The sequence below is a fragment of the Dasypus novemcinctus genome, chromosome 23, assembly GCF_030445035.2.
Source record: "Dasypus novemcinctus isolate mDasNov1 chromosome 23, mDasNov1.1.hap2, whole genome shotgun sequence".
NCBI lineage: Eukaryota > Metazoa > Chordata > Mammalia > Cingulata > Dasypodidae > Dasypus > Dasypus novemcinctus.
In genome coordinates, this window is record NC_080695.1 from 70,602,598 (window position 1) to 70,610,860 (window position 8,263).

General features: G+C 58.6%; 1 long non-coding RNA gene and 2 other non-coding genes across 3 annotated transcripts; 1 reads left to right on the forward strand and 2 right to left on the reverse strand.

The window, feature by feature from the left end:
* Positions 1-3,695: 3,695 nt before the first annotated feature.
* On the reverse strand, positions 3,696-6,326 carry LOC111759798 (uncharacterized). The gene is made up of 3 exons (XR_002793685.3): positions 6,207-6,326; positions 4,694-4,846; positions 3,696-4,370 (listed from the first exon to the last, which is right to left on the reverse strand). It is a non-coding gene; the product is annotated as an uncharacterized lncRNA (long non-coding RNA).
* Positions 5,099-5,171, reverse strand: TRNAK-CUU (transfer RNA lysine (anticodon CUU)). The gene has a single exon. It is a non-coding gene; the product is annotated as a tRNA-Lys (tRNA).
* A 1,865-nt stretch (positions 6,327-8,191) lies between the features above and the next one.
* TRNAP-UGG (transfer RNA proline (anticodon UGG)) lies at positions 8,192-8,263 on the forward strand. The gene has a single exon. It is a non-coding gene; the product is annotated as a tRNA-Pro (tRNA).

Sequence of the window (8,263 nt, forward strand, 5' to 3'; positions counted from 1 at the left end):
GTTTTTTGGTTAAATTGATTCCTACGTATTTGAGACTTTTTGTTGCTATTTTAAATGGAACCCTCCCCCCGATTTCCTCATCAGATTGTTTAATACTATTTTGGGTGTTGATCTTATATCTCCCCACATTGTTGAATTCATTTATAAGATCAAAGAGCTCTGTTGTGCATTTTTTTGAATTTTCTGTATACAGAATCATATAATCTGAAAATGGGGAAAGTTTTACTTCTTCCTTTCCAAATTTGGAAATTCCCATGGATTTGGGGCTCCAAGGCCCCTACCTCTGCAGAACAAATTTACACCCTTCAGGAGCTTTTAGAACATCGTTTGTTGGGTTTGTTCTCATTTGGTTGCTGAGTCAAAGTGTGAGGGTGTAGCAGCCACTCTTGTTTTCAAGTGTTTGGAGTTCAGAACTTTCCAGTGTTAGCAGAACCAGGTGTTCCTGGGCCAGGGGTCCCTGCGTCAGTCTACCCCTCACACAACTGGACCAGCAGAACAGAGTGGAGGTCCTGCTGCTAGTGGGTTATGTAGAAGGACTCACCTTTTCTGCGGTGCCTGGAATTCCTACTGAGGAAAGCGGCCTGCCAGGCTTCAGGGCTCTGGCCGTACTCCAGGGCAGAGCCCTTGGGCCGCCTTCAGAGAGCTTGAGGGCTTTTGCTTTTTCTTTCTTTTTTTTTTTCTAATGTACCAGGGGTGGGGGGCTGGGCCAGGGATTGAACCCAGAACCTTGTACGTGCTCAACCACTGAGCCACATCGGCTTCCCTGAGTTGGTTTATTGGTTGGTTTTGCTTGTTCAGTTTTTTTTTTTTTGGTTGTTGTTTGTTTTTTTTCAGGAGGTACCGGGAGCCAGCCAAACCAGGGACCTCCCATGTGGGAGGCGGGAGCTCTAACGCCCCACGGCTTCTTCTTAATTACTTTTCAGGAGGCCTGACTTCCCGCTGTGGTCTCCTGGCGAGCCTAGATTTCCCAGCCACGTTTATAGGTTTTAAAAGGCAGGAAAATCATTGGGGGGAAATGAAGAAATGGGCAAATGGGCTTGTCCAGGATTTGAAGCCGGGACCTCTTGAACCCTAAGCGAGAACCACACCCCTAGGCCAAGGAGCCACATTAGCTGCTGTCTCTGGCTCCGTTTTGTGGCCATCATGGGGACCTCCGGGCGGGGTCAGGCCATCACACAGAGACAGGATTCCGTTCCCACCGGGAAGGGTGGGTGCCCGGGAGGACGCGAGGAGCCCAGCGCCCGGCCTGTCTCCGCGCCAGTGAAAAGAGGGGCGCAGCCCATGTTGCCACGGACAGCCAGTTGGCGATACCTGCAATTTTCCTTCTTCCAAGTAACCCTCCCTGCTCTGGCGAGTGGTCTCCATTAGCAGCGGTTAACTCAACCGTTATCGCGGGGTCCCATGGCAGGGTGATGGGTTCGTGCCCGCCCCTCGCAGGGGGTCTCGCCCGCGCGTGGCCCGACGGCTAGGGCAGGGTGGTCCTGTCTGTCCGCGTCTCTAGACCCTCGTGGTAGCCACCGGGGCTCTGCCCGCGGGAGCCTCCACTTCCAGGTCTTTCTTGCTCAGCCGAACATGCAGGCCTAAGCATGTGGAGAAAAAAGCGGGGCTTGCCCGGGGCCTCTCGCACCCAAAGAAGAATCATACCCCTAGGACAAGGAGCCCTCCTACTTTACCTCCATTTTAAGTTCCCTTTCCGCAGCGCCCGCACAGGGGGCCTTGTTTCGGTTGCGCGGGGGCCCGTTCGCTAGCGCGCGCGCCCGGGGAGCCCCGCGGTGTGGGCGCGCGGGTTCGCAGGCGGCTCAGATTTACTCCGCGCGTGTTAGTTCTGCTGCGTAAACCAACTCGCGCCCGGCTCTACACGCAGCTCTCCAAGGTCCCCAAGTTTTCCTGGGCTCCTGGGAAAGCCAGCCAGCATTATTTTTTAAAAAAAACCTTCATTTCCTGTTGCAGGCCTGGGCTCGCGTGGAGGAAAAGGAGCTGGAACCTTGGCAGGTTTCTCACCTCTAGGAAAGCTTCAGGTCTGCAGCACCAGCTGTGCAGCATTTCACTCCTAAATCACCAGAGAGACACACAGCGTTTTATTTTACAGGAAAATGCAAAGAAGAAAAGGAACTATAAAGGTCAGTGGAGGGTACTGAGGCCACACGCCCTCAGAAAGATGAGCTTGTAGCAGCCGTTAAAAATATCGCGGTGTTTTACAAAGAGGCGAGTGGAGTAAGAAATAACTTAAATTTTAAAAAGACAGAATTTCTCTTAAAAATGGGTATCTTGAGAGATGAGAAATCTCACAACAAGAACAAAAAAAGATAAAGAGGTGGAAAATAGAAAAAAGAAAAAATAGGTGAGAGGGCCAGGAGTTCCAACATCCATCTTAATGGAGGAGGGGAGGTTTATTAGTTTGTTTAAAGTGGCAAGATGCATGGGTTGGAAGGGAGATTCTCCAGATCAAAAGGGGTCACTCTTTGCCAGGCAAAATGAATGAAAATTAACTCACACGGAGGCATGTCACAGCAAAATTTTGGAACCGTGGGAGAAAGAAAACATCCCCAAAGCTTCCAGAGAGAAAACAACTGAACAGCAACCAAGGATCTGGAATCCGAATGGCCTGTGGCTTATCAAGAGCAGCTCTCAGAAACAGAAAACGTTTGCGGTTCTAAGAAGAAATCACTTTCAACCACGTAGAGAGGCAGAGGGAAATGTTCAGATGTGCAAAGACTCCAAGAACTTTGACTGTCATTCACCCTTTAAAGGGGCCGGTGGCTGTGGCCTCATGTCAGGAGGCACTGACAAGGATCCCGTGGCTGGGTGCGTGGGCGCTGGGAGGGCACCAGACATCCAGGGTGCCCAGGGGCAGTCTCACCGAGCAGGGGTACAGGGCTCCTGCGCACAGGGTGGCACCCGGACTCCGGACATTTGTGGCGAGAACGAGGCCTCCCACCTGCCAAGGACCTCTTGGGGGTCCTGGAGGGGCCTAGAGCACTTTCTGGAAGCCCAGGTCCACCCTGACTGCCGGGGCCCAGCCCCACTTCCTGTCCCCGCCGGGACACCGTCCTCTGGGCGAGCGAGGCTGGCCTGCGCCGCCTCCCCACCCCCCACACGTCCCTCCAGGAAACTGAGTCCCTCCCCAACGCACCTGCCATTCGATTTCAAGGACTCGGGTTTGAGCCCCACGTAGCGGGTCGCTGTTTCTCAGACCCGGCCTGAGATCCTGGGCGCTTACCGAGCGCCCACTCCCTGCTAGGTGCCGATGGGGCTGGGAAGGCCTCCCTGGAAAGCTGGACTCACCGACGGAAATGAGAACGTACAGAGGCTGGGTCGGGGAGACGATCAGACGTTAGAAGCCTGACTCGCGCGTCTGCGCCCCCTTCCCACCGCGAGGCTCCCGGAGGCCCGACCCGCTGCCCCCCGTCCTCTTCCGGGGACAGGCCCTCTCTCCCTCCGAATCCCCGGGTTCGGATGCCTCCCCAGAGCAGACTTTCTGGTTGGGGTCGGCAGGGGACCCAGGGGTGGGGGAGCAGGACCTAGCCACTCCTCCCGGAGCCCACCCCCTCGCCTGGCCCTGCCTCTCCCAGCCTAAGCCCCAGAGGCGAAAGGGGCCCCACAGCCTCCAGCCAGGCCCAGGGCGGTGCAGGGCGGGTTGGGGCGTCCTCCGGCTGCCACGAGGTGGGAACCCACCTTGTCTTTTTATTTTTTTAAGCTATTTCATTTATTTATTTATTCATTCCTTCATTCGCTCATTTATTTTACAGAAGCTTTAGATTACATAAATGCCACATAAATAATATAGGGGATTCCCATATGCCCCTCTCCCTCCGCCTCCCACACTTACCCACACTCCCTTCAGCAGTGGGGTGCATTTGTTACAATTGGTGAACACATACTGAAGCACTGCCACTAACTGTGGATTATAGTTTACACTCTGTCCCTCGCAGTTTTCTAAGTTATGACAAAATACATAATGTCCTGTATCTGTCATTGCAACGTAAAGCAGGACAATTTCAATGTCCCAAAAATACCCCCATGTTATACTATTTTTCCCTCTCTGTCCCCTCAGAACCTCCAGTAGCCACAGCCTCCACATCAGTTGCAAAAGTTCTTCCATTGCTAGAGTAACAGTAAGGCTATAGTAGAATAACAGTAAGCCTACTTTAGTCCTTTGTTCATTTTTGAGGATTTGGGGATGGAGATGCCTCCAACTGAGAGGGGTCTTAGATTCCATGGGGCAGATGGATGGGACTCCCTTGCTTGCAGTTGCAGACTCTCTCTGTTCCTTGCGATGGTCATTGTCCATCATCATCTTGTTAGTTGTCCTGGGTGAGTCCAGTGATCTGGAGAGCAGGTGTTGCAACTCTGCTGAGATTAGGGCCCAGCTGGCACATGGACAGATCAAAGATTTAAGTCTCTTGGACATACACCTATCGAGTATAGCAGTAACTGTAGGGAACCCACCTCTTTCCCCCTCCCCCACTTTGTGAGGAGGCCCAGGTGGGACCTAGGGGTGTAGGGAGAGGCCCCAGTCCCAGCCTGGGCTAACCCCGAGGCCTCAGATCCAGCCGCAGAGAGGACACCCACTCCCCTTTAGCTGTCAGGCAGGGGGAGAAGCTCCAGCGCAGCACAAGCCCCCCCTCTACCAGAAGCCTCTTCCTGCTCGGCTTTCTGCTCCGCCCTGCCCCACCCCTGGGCGGGTTCTCACCCTGGAGCTCAGCCCGCGGCTGCACCTCGGCATCTGGAACCCCAGCGCTCCGCGGCGTCAGGGCCCCCCAAGGCAGTCTCCGCGTCTCTGCAGCCCGGGGATAGGGGAGAACGGATGAGAAGCCTCCAGGACGCCCTGTGGCTGGGGCGGCTACTGCCCGTGCGGAAAAAGGGGGGCAGGGACATCAAACACTGAGGAGAGGTTAGGCAGAAGCCTGAGATTGGGGCGCGGTGGACAGAGGCAGCACAGTAGGGGCGGCCCTGGGGGCTCCCATAGGGGTTCTTGTTCCAGTGGAGCAAGGTGAGCTATGGAGAGCACCGTTCTCCCCCAGAGTTTTGCGCACTTGGGGGTTCTCTCTGGCAGGTGTGTCAGGTTGTTTAAAGCCATGAGTCCCAAAACGGAGACCGCCCAACGTGGGGCTCGAACCCACGACCCTGAGATTAAGAGTCTCATGCTCTACCGACTGAGCTAGCCGGGCAGGCGCGTGGGGACTCCCAGGTCTGTCTCACCCAGAGGGAGGGCACCCGAGAGGGAAGCCAGTCCCCTGGCCCAGGCCGAGCTCCGCAGCGCCCCCGTGCCCCCACACAGCCTGCGGTCTTCGGGGTGCAGAGAGCCGAGCAGCAGAGCTGGGTGCTCAGGGTGCTCAGACAGGGTTGGGGGGAAGCAGGGAGGCCCTCTCCCCAGGGGGAGCCGCCCGGGAGCCCGGCAGGGGCTGTGGGGCCCCGAGAGCTCTCGAGCCCCCCCCCCCCACGCGCCCGCTAGGAAAAGGGCGAAGGTGCTGGCGGCTGGTCCGTGGGCGCTGAACCCGCGGCCACGAGGGGCCCGCGCCTGGGTGACGGCTCTGCGGTCCCTTCGGCAAAGCCTTCGTCATTTGGGACCAGGGGGTCCTGCCTCTTCACCGCCCTGGACTGGCACCGAGAATGCAGCGGTTCCAGCAGCCCCCTAGGACCGACGAGCGCCCCCCAGAACCTTCCCCTGCTCGGGGGTCCCCGGAACCGCTGGCCTCGCTGGAGGGAGGAGGCCCCGCGGGGGGGGGCGCAGCAGGACAGGGCGGGCGCCTCCTCCCCCCAGGCCCCTGGCTCCAGCCCGAGCGTCCACCCGCGTGTGGAGTTGGGGGCGTCCCCGCGACAAAGAAACCCAGATAAACCCCCAAAAGCCCCTAATATGAGGGAAACCCGAAACTCCTCAGAACCCCAAGTGCAAGCGCCAAGGAAGCTCCTCAGATCCCGAAACACAAACGCCCGAGGAGCGTCTCAGAAGCCCCGGCACGAACGCCGCAGGGAGCCCCGAACCCCAAGCACGAGCGCCACCAGCCTCGGCCGCCAGGCAAGCGCCCCCCGGGTTAGAGCCGGGCCCTGCTCGGGGGGCCCCGGCGCTCCCCGCCCGCCGCAGTCCGCCCCGCGCCCCTTCCCCCGCCCCTCCAGCCCCGCGGCTCCCGACAGGTTTCCCCCCTCCCCGCCCTTCTTTTCTGAAGCCCTGCGCCCCGGGAGCCCCACAGACCCCTCGCCGCCACCTTAGAGGGTGGGCAGTGGCCCCGGGGTCTGGTCCCAGGTCCCTCGCGGGACTGATCTCGGGTCTGGGCCCCGCAGCGCCTCCGCGCAGGGCCTGACTCAGAGCTGGGGCTCGGCAAATATTTAGCTGAGCGAGTGAAGCGTGGCCTGTGAAGGAGGAATGAAATTGTTCTCAGAAAACTTTTATGGTGATGAATGCACAGCAATGTGACTATACTAAAAGCCATTGATTGTACACTCTGTACAGGTTGTATGTATGTGACCATATCTCAACAAAGCTGCTTTTAAAACATCCAAAGATGGGCTGTGGCTAAAAGGACAAATGTAAGTACATTCTCTCATGAATTAATCAAATACATAATACAAATATAGAGAGTTTATAGTAGTTGGGATTGGGGAAAAATACATCAAATGTAACAGTGGGACTATGACCAGCAGTAATATTCTCACCATGCTTTTTCATAGTTTGTAACAAATGTTTCCCCAAAACTAAGGAGTTGGAGGTGGGGTGATGTATGGGAGTCCTGTGTGATGGACTCAGGACTGTTTTTCATTTTTGTTTTATAAGTTCACAACTTTTACTATACACTTATTGTTTATGTATGTTCACGTATGAATGATATACTTCAATAAAATTTTTAAAAAGAAGTTAAAATCCAGACACAATGGAACTTCAGGCCAATTCACGAAGGAGAGGCCAGTCGGGGCTTGTCACTGCCACAGCGACCCCCAGAACCCGGCCAAGAGGAAAGCAGTAAACCAGGGGAGACTCCAGCCCGGGTTTCTCCTGAGAGAACGGAAGCCGGGCAAGACTGCAGCCAGCTCGGCCCCTCCACCCTGAGGCTCAGGGCCTCGTACTCCTCGGCTGGAGCCAACCCGCTGGAGGGCCTGGAGGAGGCTCTCTTTGGACTTTTCAAGCTGGACTTGCCGCAGCGATCGTTCTGGAGTCTGCGCCCAAGGGAGGCAGAGGCCCAGCTCGGCGCGTAGAGACCCCTGTTCCCAGCAGCTGCGGGTCCCCACCCAGGAGCCTCAGAGTAGAAAGCAGCGAGGGGGCCGGGAGTGGCGAGCGCTGATCAGACAGACAGACAGAGCCCTGGAGGAACGCCGGCCGCCTCTAACCGCCCTCCCTCTCCGGGACGCGCGCAGGCAGGGAGGACAGGGTCACGGGGTCCAGGTCACCGGCTAGGAAAGGCGGCCCCCTCCCCTCCGTCGCCCCCCTCCCCCGGAGACCAGCCTCCTGCGGGCCCGGGGGTCCTGGGGCCGATCCCCGCAGCGCCCACTCTCAGCTCTCTCCTCGCCCCCCGCCCTCAGGGCGAGCAGCGGGGAGTGCCCCGCGGGGGGCCTGAGGGCGGGCCCCGGACCCCGGGGTGCAGCCCCGGGAAGGGCAGGGCCGCCTTGCCTTCCCAGGCGGCTTCTGGAGCCTTCGCCCGTCCAAGAGGGAGGTCAGGCGCGGCGCCCCGGGTCGAGAACCTCTTGCTGCGCTCCCAGGGCCGCCCCCTGGGGAGAGGGCTGCCGGGTCGGGCCGCACCCGAGAGAGGACAGAGCTGCCCCCGGCACGGCGCGGGGCCTTCGGGGTCCAGCCCAGGGAGGGCGGGCTCGGCCGGGGCGGGACCCTCGGGCTCTGCCCGGACTCGGCTCCTCGCTGGGGGCGGCGCCCTCGGCCTTGACCTGCGGCGGGGCCGGGCGGGGAGGAGCGCAGCGCAGCCTCAGGCCGTGGGCTTGGTCCCGCGGGGAACCCCCACGTCGGACCCCGCTGCGGGCCAGGTCCCCGCGCCTCGGCCTGGGCCGGAGGGAGGTGGGGGGCGGAGACGCCTCGCAGAGTGGACCCCGGAAGTCGGAGACCCCCGGGCCCCAAACTCATCCCTCTTGCCCTTCCCCATCCCGGAAGCTGAGCCAAATCCTCGTCCCTGGGGACAGGCATCGGGGACTCTGTCCCACCCGAGTGAAGGTTCAGTACTAGTGAATATAAACACCCCAAAGAGGCAGTGGCTCGTTGGTCTAGGGGTATGATTCTCGCTTTGGGTGCGAGAGGTCCCGGGTTCAAATCCCGGACGAGCCC